A 14,652-nucleotide genomic window follows, 5' to 3' on the forward strand; every position below is an offset into this window, starting at 1 on the left:
GATGCCACACGTCACAATCAGAGCTAATGGGATAGAGGGGAGATACTTTTGCTGAGACGCTTGGGAAGAAGTCATCACTTTTTCCTCTACTGGGTTTGAATCTGAGATGTAAGGTCTGGAGTTGCTATAGCCACTTGTAACCACTGCACAAAACCTCAGGTATCTAATTGCTCTTTCTTCATGACACTCTGATTTTTCTCAGGAAGGCAAGTTACAAGTTTCTACTCAATGTCTTCCTTTAATGTGGCATGATCTACACAATACTGAGCAGGAGTGCTTTTATGTTTCTGTCATGGCATAATACCTTTCCCTACTTTTTAACACTACGAGTTAGTGTTAAAAATCTGGGTTAGTGTGTGTATAGGTATGTGTGTGTATTTATATATATATATATACACACACACACATATATATACACACATATATATACATATATACACATATATATGTTGTCATTTGTCATTCCTTTCAGCTGGAACCCAGGATAGGAGGCAGTCCTTGAAGAACTATGCTTACTTCGTTATCTTTCCCAGAAGCACTCAAGAGGTGTCACTAATTAAACAAGAATTGAGAGGTGCTGACTGGCAAATTTCTAGTATCTTGTCTAGTTTTCTCAATTCATAACTTAGTTTTTCTAAAGAGATCATTTTATTCATTTTACTTTGCTAGTTGCATCAAAGCAGTTTTATTTGTAACCACGGTACACATTCATTTCTTGAACGTGCACTATTTCTAGTATTTCTAAGAATACAGCCAAATGATATGGCATCTTCATATACCTTGTTCATATAAGAGAAAGAAGCTCTCTTATGAAATACTGTCATCTTATTTATATGGCAGGATCTGCCAAGTACATTCATATCTTTCACCTTATCTCATTCTTACTGGGTTTTCATAGTTGGTAGAGAAGTTATTCATCCTCTTATTGTGCACATGAAGCAAGTGAGACCTAGAGAAATAAGGTGAAGTGTTTTAGGTCATACAAATTTTTAGTGGCAAAAGCAGGGATATCACCCAGGGCTTTTGACTGTTTAGGGTCAGTGCTTTGTCCATGGACCAAAACATCCAGGTCAAACAGAGGCTGACCTCCTCTTTTCTCTCGATGTCTTAAGTCAAATTTTGTGATTAAGTAAATACTGTTAAGATATACAGAGACTATAATGCAATCTTGTATTGTTGAGGGGAGATATTTTTGTCTCATAGTGCTCAATAAAAACAAAAGTTTAAGAAATGATATTTATTTGCTTATAGGTATATCTGAACCTTTACACAAACTTCTGTTAGCTAATGTCAGCTGGCCCTTACTTCCTTCCATTAAAGCCAAAAGAGTTAGGGGTCAGACCCTGACTAGAGACGTGAGTAGAGATTAATGTGTCTGAGTTTATTATATAGGTTCCAAAAAGGGGCCTGTGTTTGTTTAACACTGATTGCCTTTTAGAACCAGTGACAAGTCAGAAGATATTTCTCCCTAAAGCTAATTTCTAATAGGTTTTCAGAACCTTGAGGATGAGTGACATCATTGCTGGTGACAACAGTTTTACTGCTCTGTGATTCAGAATAGTGATTTTCCCTTTACTCTTGTGTTGCTTTTAAACTGATTATCAGCATATTCTAATACAGATATTCAGGAATATAGCTTTTTCATTTAAAACATCTTATAATACTTAGTCTTTCTGAGCATTTATTAAGTGACAAGAATTCACTGCCATTTCCTCTTCCGAAGAATACATGTAAAAAATCTTAAAAAAAAAAAAAGTGAAGGTTATCAGAACATCTCCTCTCCTGCACCATTATTTAGGAAAACACTAATCTGATGGATTATAAAACAATACAGCCCAGTCTTTTGCAAATATTATCCTAATGAAATGAAAATGGTAATTGAGGAAAATCTGCTAAATAAGCATTTAAGAACTTAGATGTGGAAATGGTTCAAAATGCATAAAATAGTGCTTCATGGAAAAGACCATTCATGTTGAAGAGAGCCCACAGAATATATGGGGGCAAGGGGAGGGTTTGACTGTCCCATTTGGCTTCCACAGGACTAATGTAGACCTGAAGGGACCATAGAGAATGTTTACTTTTGATTTAGCTTGAAGTACAGATAATTTGTCCATGAACAGGCCACTGGCTTCTGTTGGTCTTAACTGTCAGTTATAATCACTTTAAGCCTAAATGTTTATAAGAAAAAAGTAAAAGGCCTTATTCATATCAGGCATGTGTAATGAAGTTTTCTTTAAAAAAATACATAGAAGATGTGAAAAATAAGATCTGAAATTTTGTATAGTACATTCTAAGATATTTATAATTTTATCAGATTTTAAGGTGTTTTTGTTAGGTCTCCAGGACTAGAGATCTTAGTGAGATATTCATTTCTGTTTATCAAAAGCTAGATTCAATTAGGAAAAACTAAAATTGGTTTTTCATCAATACTGCACAATGCCTGACAACCCTACTTTACCTTAAAGGAGAGTATAGCTGGGCAAAAACAGCATGATTTGTGTGGGCATGAAGTGCCGTCCATTCCATCTTCATAAACCACTTATACACTGGGCCTTAGTTGGCCTAAAAAAGCAGCTGTGACAGTTCCAGACTCTATAAGCCCTTTTCTTCTGTTTGTTTCCCCTCATTTCCATGGTCCCCAGATTTCCAGCTTGGTAACATCCACTCTGATCTTCAGTGCAGGTGATCTTCTAGATTGTTCTCTTAGCTTCTTGGAGTTTGGCTTTGTTTAGGAATCCCTGAGGGATCTTGTGAGAACATCCCATTTTAGCCCTTAAACCCACAGACCTGCACTCAAAGATCTGCATAGTGTTGGAGTGGGTGAGACTAAGTCATTGTCTCCCCCAATGATGGATGAGAATTTTACTGTTCAAGGAGAGGTAAATTATTTCTCAGCAGTTATCCCAGTTTTTGGATATTATGTCCTGGGATATTCTGAGAAAGCCAAACTGTATCCAGTGACAACATCATTCATCAGGGTTTAAGGTGAGACAAACAGGCATGATGTTCTGTCAGGTACTCTGTCTAAAAAGCCAAAGTACCTGTGCTCCGGGAACTCTGAGCACCTGCAATGTGCAAGGTTAAGGAAGACCAAGCTCCTGTTCTAGAGGCATTACAGTTGAATAGGGGCAGGTGGGTATATCAGTTTCCTATTGCTGCTGGAATAATTACCACAAGCTAGCGGCTCAAACAATAAAAAATTTAATATTTTACAGTTCTGAAGGCCAGAAATTCAAAACAGATCTCACGAGGCTAAAATCAAGGTGTCACAAGAGCTGTGTTCCTTTTGGAGGACCCAGGGCAGAATCCGTTTCCTTGCCTTTTCCACTTTCTAGAATATGCCTCAATTCCTTGGCTTATGGCCCCTTATTGCAACTTCAAAGCCAGCAACAGAGCATCTTCAAATCTCCTCCTAACGCTGACTTTCTTGCCTCCCGTCTTTATTTATAAGGACGCTTGTGATTACATTGGGCCCCCCTGAATTATTCAGGATAATCTCACCATCTCAAGATCCTTAACTGAATCATATCTGCAAGATCCCTTAAGCCAAGCAAGGTAATATTCACAGGTTCTGGAGATTCAAATATAGATACTGTCGTAGGAACTTTATTATGCCTACTCCAGAGAACCTAGTCATTCATGATTCATTCATTCAACAAATATTCACTGATGGCCAATTATGTGGCAAGCCCTATTCTAGGACCTGGAGTTCAGCAGTAAAATCTATGACCTTTTTCTCATAAAGCTTACATTTTAGTGCAGGAAGATATAAACGAACAAATATATATTATGTAATGTATGGTGTGATAGAGGAGCAAGGGACATGGCTAGGAAATGAAGAAGTAGGAATGTGTGTGAAGCTACTTTACATAGGGTGGTTGGCGAAGCCATTTCTAAGGCATTATTTGAGCCAAATTCTATAGAAAGTGAGGAAGAAAGCCATGTGGACACCTGGGGGAACGGTGTTTCAGGTAAAAGGGCAGAAGATCCCAAAGCTTGGAGCCAGGAGTGTGCATGACATGTTCAAGAAACAGCAAGAAGGCCAGTGTGGCTAGAGCGGGCTGAGTAAATGGAAGAGTAATAGGACGTGAGGTCAGGGAGGGAGCAGAGAAGATCAGGTAGAGTCCTAGAAACCATTAGAAAACTTTTACTGAGTGACATGGGAAGCCACTGTAAGGTTTTGAGCAGAGAAGTGATGTACTCTGACTTCATTTGAACAATGAGTGCTACAGCTATACTGGGTGGAAAACTCTTTAGAAGAGCCAAGGCAGAAGCAGGAAGACCAACTAGGAGGCTGCTTTAATCATCCAAGTGAGAGATAATGGTATATGAATCAGGATGGTAGCCATGGATGTGGGAAGTGGTTGGATTCTGAAAATATTCAGACGGGCAAGCCAACAGATTTCCTGATAAATTGGATGTGGGTGTGAGAAAGAGGAGTGAAAAATGGCTCAATGCTTTTTGGCTTGAGTAACTGGAAGACTGTGGTTGCCATTTACAGAAATGGGGAAGAAAGTGAAGAGCGCATGTCTCAGGAGAAAAACCAGGAATTCAGTTTTGAACTGGTTAGATGTGAGATGCCTATTATACATCACAGTGGGGACAGTGGATTGGAAGTTGTGTGAAATAAGCTTCCCAAGCATAGGGATTTTTGTCTCTTTTGTTTCACAGGTATATCCCCAGGGCTTAGAACAGTGTCTCATATACAGTAGCTATTCAATACATATGTGTTGAATGGCTGAATAAATACACAAGCCCAAATTCAGAGGAGGAGTCTGGGCTTGAGATATTTGGAAGCCATCAACAGAGATGGTATTTAAAACTAGAAACTTATTCTAGTGAGTCTAGAGTCCGAGGATTGATCCTTGGGATACCCCAAAGTTTAGAACCAGGAGAGATGAAAAGAAACCAGCAAAGGAAACTAAAAAATAGTCACCAGTAGGGTAAGAAGGAAACCAGGAGAATATGGTGCCCTAGAAGCAAAGCGAAGATAGCTTCAAGGAGGAGAAAGTAATCAATAACAAAGTTTACGTACAAATAAACATGAGGACTAAAAACAGGAGGAAATATACACAAATGACATAAGTCTTATTTTTAGATTATAAAAACAAATTCCACATGCTTAAGATGGGAAGAGGGTAAGTAACAGGGAATGGAATACAGTTTGTCAACAATAAGTGGGAAAAAAGACTTAGCAAATTAGGTACCTACCAGTTCAAATGAGAAAACAGCACTGCTTGATCACCAAAGAATATAAGTCAATTTTGACTTACAGCAGTACAATGTACACAACAAGGAAGGTTTAGTTCTGCTCCAGTGCACTGTATGACTGTTCTGGAAGTACTGTGTCCAGCACTGGGTGCAGCGCTAATTCAGGACACAGAAGTATCGAAGTTCCCAAGTAAAGTAATCCCTGTGGTAAAAGTGTCTGGAAATAATGTCACCCAAGGAATATTTGAAGGAATTGGGAAGTTTAGCTCAGAACTGAAGGACACAAAGGCTATCTTCAAACTGAAGAACTATTTATTTATGGCCCCAGGGGAGACACGTTACTAGAAAGCATATATGAAATAAATCTATGAAAATTTTCTAGGGCTAGGTGTGGTGGTACACGCCTATAGTCCCAGCTGCTTGGGAGGCTGAGGCAGGAGCATCACTGGAGCCTAGGAGTTCAAGGCTGCAGTGAGCTATCATCGCCTCACTGCACTCCAGCCTGGGTAACACAGTGAGATCCTATCTCTGAAAAAAAAAATTCTAATAATGAGAACACCTAAAAGTGAAGTGGGCTGTTTGGTGTGGTATGACATTCTTCTTCATCCTGGAAGAGGTGGAAGGTTACATCCACTGTAGTAGCAGAGGGCACTTAAGACTCAGCTGGGCATGAGCCTGGATGATGTCTAAGATTCTGTTCAATTCTGGGATGGTACAACAGATGTAAATCTACTTTGAAAATTACAGTCAGTCGGCTGGGCGTGGTGGCTCACGTCTGTAATCCCAGCACTTTGGGAGGCTGAGGTGGGCGGATCATGAGGTCAGGAGATTGAGACCATCCTGGCCAACATGGTGAAACCCTGTCTCTACTAAAAATACAAAAAAATTAGCTGGGTGTGGTGGCACACGCCTGTAATCCCAGCTACTCGGGAGGCTGAGGCAGAAGAATGGCTTGAACCCAGGAGGCGGAGGTTGCAGTGAGCTGAGATCACGATACTGCACTCTAGCCTGGCGACAGAGTGAGACTCCATCTCAAAAAAAAAAAAAAAAAAATTACAGTCAGTCTCTCTCACAGACACACACACATACAGCACACCCTCCCTCTCTAACCTTTTATGTTATTTATATAGTAGATGTGGACAAATAGCTTGTTTAATGCAAATCTAATTTGGAGCTCTGTTGAAGAAAATGGGGATAACTTAATGGAGAGCTGAGGGTAAAAGAAAAGTCAAGGTGGAATATATGTATGTGTAAGCAATCTAAGACAGTCAGGACATTTGGTTAGAGAACAGCAAAAATAGGCCGGGCGTAGTGGCTCATGCCTGTAATCCCAGAACTTTGGGAGGCTGAGGTGGGCGGATCACCTGAGGTCAGGAGTTCAACACCAGCCTGGCCAACGTGGTGAAACCCTGTCTCTACTAAAAATACAAAAATTAGCCAGGCATGGTGGCATGTGCCTGTCATCCCAGCTACTAGGGAGGCTGAGGCAGGAGAATGTTTTGAACCTGGGAGGTGGAGGTTGCAGTGAGCCGAGATTGCATTACTGCACTGTGGCCTGGGGAACAAAGCAAGACTCCGTCTCAAAAAAAAAAAAAGGCCGGGTGCAGTGGCTCACGCCTGTAATCCCAGCACTTTGGGAGGCCAAGGTGGGCAGATCACCAGGTCACGTGATCGAGACCATCCTGGCTAACACGATGAAACCCCATCTTTACTAAAAAAAAAAAATACAAAAAATTAGCTGGGTGTGGTGGCGGGCGCCTGTAGTCCCAGCTACATGGGAGGCTGAGGCAGAAGAATGGCATGAATCCAGGAGGCGGAGCTTGGAGTGAGTGGAGATGCGCCACTGCACTCCAGCCTGGGCGACAGAGTAAGACTCCGTCTCAAGAGGAAAAAAAAAAAAGAAGAAGAAAAAGAACAGTAAAAATATAGGGAAAATTAAAAAGTGAGAACATTAGGTAGGACAGGCTCAGATACCTGGGAGAATTTCCAGTTACCTGATTATGAGTTTCAGGTGAACTCAAAGAGGAACTTTTTTTTTTTTTGAGGCAGGGTCTTGCTCTGTTGCCCAGGCTGCAGTGTGGTGGCACAACTGTAGCTCACTGTAACCTTGAACTCACAGGCTCAAGCAATCCTCCCATCTCAGCCTCCCAAGTAGCCGGGACTACAGGCATGTGCTACTACACCTGGTTAAGTTTTTAATTTTTTGTAAGATGAGGTTTTGCTATGTTGCCCAGGGTGGTCTCAAGCTCCTAGCCTCAAGTGATCCTCCCACCTCACCTCTCAAAGTGTTGGGATTGCAGCCGTTAGCCACTGTGCCTGGCTAAAGAGGAACTCTTGAGAGGGGAACCTTCCTGAAAGGAGAAGTAACAGATGATGAAAACGGAATGGACAGTCTTGCTGTTTGGGATCAACAATCTGGAAGAGGCTGGAGAAAGAGCAAGACCAGAGGACACCAATAAGAATGGAAGGTAAAGGACAAGGCCACTAAGAAGAAGAAACTCTGGACCCTGGCAAAGGTCTAAATGGAGACACAACAAAGTGGAAGAGTAAAGAGGTGACAGGCTCAGGACAATCTTAGGAAAACGAAAGGTGAATGGATGAAGGGGCAGGGAGGAGCCTATGAGGTGAGAAGGCAGGCAGCTCTGGGTGACTGACAACAAGATATGCTCCTAGATCTTGGAACTGCAGGCTAGGGCTGTTGTCCAGTACTGCCTCTCAGATGGGACACTTTTGACCTCTCTAGCTTCAGTTTTCCCATACTGTAAACAGCAAAGGACCCTGTGCTGACACACTGGTTTGGCTAGTTGATATTTTGGGCCTCTCTTTTTTGGAAGTTGGGCTGAAGGAGCTCTGCCAGAGGCTATGTTGTGTTGCCAAGTAAAGGTAATTGCTTCTGCTGGGAGAGTAACTGGGAGGAAAAAACTGTCATTAACAGGTGCTGCATTAAGATTCCAGTACCCTCCTAAATGATCTTTCTGGCTTCCACTCTTGCCTCTCTAATCCATTCTTCACAGAGTAAACAGATGCTTTTTACTTTTTAAGCCACTCTCCTGTTTAAAATCCTCCAGTGTCTTCCCCTCACACTTAAGAGCAGAATTCAGATTTCTCATCTTTCTGCCCTCATCTCCTGGCCTTTACTTATTGACTTCATCTTCTACCACTTTCTTTCTGGCTCTTCACATTCCAATATATCACTTTCTCTGTTTCTGGAACATCCACTTCAAGGTCTTGCCATTCTTCTCAACTAGAATACTCTTTGCTTGGGTCTTTACATGCCTGGTTTCGTCTTAGCTTGTCATCTCCCCAGAGAGGCCTTTCCTGACCACTTCGTCTGCAGAAGCCCTTGACCAAGACATTCGGCTATATTACCAGGCCTTATTTTCTCATGTCACTAGCTAAAATAATCTTATTTGTATATTGGTTGATTGTTTTTTCCCCATTAGACTGTAAATTTCATCAGAGTGGTATCTTGTTCACCAATCGATCCCCAGTACCTTGACAAGGTCTGGGACATAGCACATACTCAGTAAATAGGTATGAGTAAATATTTGCCAAAGAAATGGAAGGAAGAAAGGGAGAAATGATCTTAGCAAGGCATGCCAAAGGAATGAAGGCCTTGGATGCCTATTTCCTAACTCAGAGAAAGAAGAACATGAGATGTGGGCAGTCCTTCTTCTTATGTATAGAATAGGCCCAGGAAATGGGATTCCGACATAGGCCAATGATTGTTCACTGCTATTTGCTAGCTCTGCCAATGAACAGCTGTTTCTCAAGTTCTTATTTTGTTTTGTTTCAGGTGCTATGTGCCTGATGGGGAGCTGCTAGGATATTTAGCTTCTTTCTCTAGGTAAATACTTTTAACTCTAGACACAAACCATGTATACAAGGAAAGAGAAATAATGAACTGCATGTTGACAAATATCAAGGAAGTGGCATAAATAGTATGTTCCATCTCATATTTCAGAGGAAAACATCCCTTTGATGGAATCAAATAGGACTGGATTGGATTCTGGGAAAGAAAAGTCAAAGATGACTAAGGCTTTGGATCTTAAAATCTACTCAGATTACTGGAATCATGAGCAGAATAAGGTAGTCAGGAGGGACAGCCAACTTTGGGTGAAAGCCAATGAGCTCAGGATCTAACATATTAAATATAAGTTCCTGGTAAAAATTGCCAGTAGGAATTCCAGGAGGAAATGTCTATCATGGCCTTGTTATGAATATGGTTTGGGCCTTAATCTTACTTGCTGTGGCTTGATTTACCTTTCCTGCCTATCTCCTTTTAATTTTTAATTTAAAAAAATAAGATATACATACTTCTATAAGCTATCTCAAGTTTTTGGAACAAAATGGGTTATAATGAATACAAGAATATGTAAAAAATAGCATCTTAGACAAGAAGTAAGAGTGACAGATGTTAGCCCCCATTTACTTCTGTCATATCCAACCCTGTGAGGGAAGAAGTAACACATTCATTTTTATATGTGAGCAACAGGCTTTGAAAACCTAAAGAACCAGGGCTAGGCATGGTGGCTCACGCCTGCAATCCCAACATTCTGGGAGGCTGATGCAGGAAGATCACTTGAGCCCAGGAGTTCGATACCAGCCTGGGCAACATAGGGAGAGCTCGTCTATACAAAAAAAAAAAAAAAAAAAAAAAGAAAAGAAAAATCAGAGAATTAGTGGAACGCAGCAGTGCATCCCTGTAGTCTCAGCTACTTGGGAAGCTGAGGTTGGAGGATAGATTGAGCCTGGAGGATTGAGGCTGCAGTAAGCCCTGATCACTCTTCTGCACGCTGCCACAGGTCATAGAACTGAGAAAGCTGAAACTGAGCCCACGTATCTTTCTGACTTCGCAACCTGTGCTCTTCAACATAATATTACACACAGTTTTCCTCTTGAGGTCCTGCCTCCTCAATCTCCTAGAGCCAGTGAGAATCTGACTGCAAATGTATCCTGGACACATTCTGCTCCTCTAAACCCTGCATATTGAGGCCATCATCCCTTGTCCCCTGTGAGAATGGTAAGTCAGTGAAGACTGTCCTAAACTTTGGCCCTATGGGCTGGGGCCCAGCCAGTTCCCTTTCTGCCTAGCACATAGTTAGCACTCATGTGAACTGTACCAATGAAGTTGTCATCTTTCCATTCCTTCAAATTAACTAGGGCTTTATGTCAGCTGGGATAGATCTTTCGGAAGTCCCTCTATTAGCACTTTGCCATTGTGAGTACAGAGACAGCCCAGAAGTTCCTGCTTCTGTATTCTTCTCATTCTCCAGATCTGAAGGATATGGACAGTCACTCCTCCTTATTAGTCTAGAGGCTGTTTTAACTCCTTTGACAGTGTGAGCAGGACTCTTGAATGCTTGTAGGGAGACAGCCCACATGAAATACTCAGCTCAGGGTATATCAAAGGTGCTTAACAAATGTTACTTCTTTTAGTTCTACTTGCCTAGTCCTGTTACATTCACTTCATTGCCCATCTCCCAATACCAACAAACCCTTTGTCCAAAGACAGTAGCTAATGACAACAAAATATTTAGGAATGGGCTGACAGTATCAAATAAGAGACTGCAGAGAGAATAGAAGGCAGCTGAGAACAGGAGACTGGGAACTCATTTACCTTTAGGGTAGGGTGGAAAGTAGCAGGCTATATTTTTCAAATATAACCACAGCAACATTTCTGGTCCCCTATGCTCTTCTAGAACCTTCATCCTTCCCAGGAAGAGGCAAAGTCTATTTCTCCTTTTTTTTGAAGCTAGATGGGACTTCACGACTGCCTTGGTGAATAGAATGCAGTGCAAGTGATGCTGTGTGATTTCTGAGGCTGAGTCATAAAAGGTGATATGGTTTCTAGCTGCTCTCTCACTGCCAGGATGCTTGTTCTTGGAACACAGCCACTATGCCGTGAGGAAGCCAATTAAGCCTACGCAGAGACCCCACATGGAAAGACCCCCGGCTGACAGCCAGCATCTACCACAGATGTGTGAACAAGCACTCAGATGATTCCAACCACCAGCCTTCAAGTCTTCTGAGGACCCAGACATTGTGGAACAAAGATAACCCATCCTCTCTGTACCTTAAAAGAATTCCTGACCCACAGAATCTGTGAGATTAATAGATGGTTGTTTTATGCCACTAAATTTTAGGGTAATTTGTTGCACAGCCATTGTAACCGTAACAAGAAGAAAAGCAAAGGAAAATATGAGGTACAGTGAGACCAGGGGAATTCAGGAAGAGGAGTAGGTTCATATTAGTCTGCATGTTGCCAAGGAGCAAGTAGGCCTTATACTAATAGGTAGCACTAGGGAGACAGATTTCAGCTTGGTATAGGGAGAGATGGTTTAAGCATCAACAACTCAGGCTCCCCTTAGTAAGTAATGAGTTTCCTGTCACTGGAGGTGTTCAAGAGACCGAGAGGCTTACTGAAAAGATTCAAACCTGACTGGAAGACCAGATAGGGGACTTTAAGTTTCCTTTCAATCAACAGAGTGTGGCAGTAGATTAGATCTGGGGTATCAGGAGGAGAGATTAGAGATGATGAGGTTTGGAGCTTGATGCCTGAGAGACTGATGATACCATACATAAAAAGAGTGTCTATGGGAGGGTTTTTAAAAACATTCTTCTTTGATTTGCATTTCTCTGATGGCCAGTGATGGTGAGCATTTTCTCATGTGTTTTTTGGCTGCATAAATGTCTTCTTTTGAGAAGTGTCTGTTCATGTTCTTCGCCCACTTTTTGATGGGGTTGTTTGTTTTTTTCTTGTAAATTTGTTTGAGTTCATTGTAGATTCTGGATATTAGCCCTTTGTCACACCAGTTAGAATGGCAATCATTAAAAAGTCAGGAAACAACAGGTGCTGGAGAGGATGTGGAGAAATAGGAACACTTTTACACTGTTGGTGGGACTGTAAACTAGTTTAACCCTTGTGGAAGTCAGTGTGGCAATTCCTCAGGGATCTAGAACTAGAAATTCCATTTGACCCAGCCATCCCATTACTGGGTATATACCCAAAGGACTATAAATCATGCTGCTATAAAGACACATGCACACGTATGTTTATTGTGGCATTATTCACAATAGCAAAGACTTGGAACCAACCCAAATGTCCAACAATGATAGACTGGATTAAGAAAATGTGGCACATATACACCATGGAATACTATGCAGCCATAAAAAATGATGAGTTCATGTCCTTTGTAGGGACATGGATGAAATTGGAAATCATTATTCTCAGTAAACTATCGCAAGAACAAAAAACCAAAAACTGCATATTCTCACTCATAGGTGGGAATTGAACAATGAGAACACATGGACACAGGAAGGGGAACATCACACTCTGGGGACTGTTGTGGGGTGGGGGGAGGGGGGAGGGATAGCATTGGGAGATATACCTAATGCTAGACGACGAGTTGGTGGGTGCAGCGCACCAGCATGGCACATGTATACATATGTAACTAACCTGCACATTGCGCACATGTACCCTAAAACCAAATGTATAATAAAAAAAAAATTCTTCTTTCCATTCCTTTTGTCTCTTACCTGGACAACTGTTAATGCCCCTTGCACTTTCCACCTTCTAATACATTCTTCACACGACACCTGACTAGTGCTCCCAAATATGGTTCTTAGCAGGTCATTTCCCTGCTCAAAGGCTTTAAAAATTCATTTTATGTTTTTAAAATTTTTGTGGGTACACAGTAGGTATACATATTTATGGGATACCTGAGATATTTTGATACGAGCATGCAATGAGTAATAATCACATCACGGAAAATGGGATTATCTGTCTCCTCAAGCATTTATCCTTCGTGTTACAAACTATCCAATTATATTCTTTTAGTTATTTTAAAATGTACAATTAAATTATTACTGACTATAGTCACCCTGTTGTGATATCAAATATTTAGTCTTATTCATTCTAACGCTTTTATTTTTTTGTACCCATTAACCATCCCCAGCTCTCTCCCACCCACCCACTACCCTTCCCAGCCTGTGGCACCCATCCTTCTACTCTCCATCTCCATGAGTTTGTTTTGATTTTTAGATCCCACAAATAAGTGAGAACATGTGATGTTTATCTCTCTGTGCCTAGCTTATTTTACTTAACACGATGACCTCGAATTTCAACCATGTTGTTGCAAATGAGAGGATCTCATTCTTTTTTATGGCTGAATAGGATTCCATTGTGTGTGTGAGTACATTTTCTATATCCATTCATCTCCTGGTGGACACTTAGGCTGCTTTCAAATCTTGGCTATTGGGAACAGTGCTGCAACAAACATGGGAGTGTGGATATCTCTTTCATTTACTGATTTCCTTTCTTTTGGGTATATACCCAGCAGTGGGATTGCTGGATTGTATGGTAGCTCTATTTTTAGTTTTTGGAGGAATCTCCAAACTGTTCTCCATAGTGGTTGCATTAATTTGCATTCCTACCAACAGTGTATGAGGGTTCCCTTTTCTCCACATCCTTGCCAGCATTTGTTATTGAATGTCTTTTAGATAAAAGACATTTTAACTGGGGTGAGATGATATCTCTTTGTAGTTTTGATTTGCATTTCTCTGATGATCAGTGATGTTAAGCACCTTTTCATATGCCTGTTTGCCATTTGTATGTCTTCTTTTGAGAAATGTCTCTTCAGATCTTTCACCCATTTAAAAATCAGATTATTAGAGTTTTTCCTATAGAGTTGTTTGAATTCTTATATATTCTCGTTGTTAATCCCTTGTCAGATGGGTACTTTGCAAATATTTTCTCTCTTCTTTGGATTGTCTCTTCACTTGATTGATTGTTTCCTTTGCTGTGCAGGAGCTTAACTTGATGTGATCCCATTTATCCATTTTTGCTTCAGTTGCCTGTGCTTGCAGGGTACTATTCAAGAAATCTTTGCCCAGTCCAATGTCCTTAAGAGTTTCCCCAATGTTTTCTTGTAGTAGTTTCATAGTTTTGAGGTCTTAAAGTCTTTAATCCATTTCGATTTTTGTATATGGTAAGAGACAGGGGTCTAGTTTCATTCTTCTGTATATGGATATCCAGTTTTCCCAGCATCATTTATTGAAGAGACTCTTCCCTAATTTATGTTCTTGGCACCTTTGTCAAAAATGAGTTCACTGTAGATGAATTTCTTTCTGGGTTCTCTATTCTGTTCCATTGGCCCATGTGTCTGTTTTTATGCCAGTACCATGCTGTTTTGATTATTACAGCTTTGTATTATAAAGTCATGTAATGTGATTCTTCCAGTTTTGTTCTTTTTCCTTAGGATAGCTTTGGCTATTCTGGGTCTTTTGTGATTCTATATACATTTTAGGATTGTTTTTTCTATTTCTGTGAAGAATGTCATCAATATTTTGATAAGGATTGCATTGACTCTGAAGATTGCTTAGGGTAGTATGGACATTTTTAACAATATTGCTGCTTCCAATCCATGAACATGGAATAGT

General features: G+C 40.8%; 1 protein-coding gene across 28 annotated transcripts in view; it reads right to left on the bottom strand.

The window, feature by feature from the left end:
• Positions 1–14,652, bottom strand: part of SCAPER (S-phase cyclin A associated protein in the ER) — a 555,380-nt gene that overhangs the window by 34,110 nt on the left and 506,618 nt on the right.

This window comes from Pongo abelii, chromosome 16, assembly GCF_028885655.2.
Source record: "Pongo abelii isolate AG06213 chromosome 16, NHGRI_mPonAbe1-v2.0_pri, whole genome shotgun sequence".
Classification (NCBI taxonomy): domain Eukaryota; kingdom Metazoa; phylum Chordata; class Mammalia; order Primates; family Hominidae; genus Pongo; species Pongo abelii.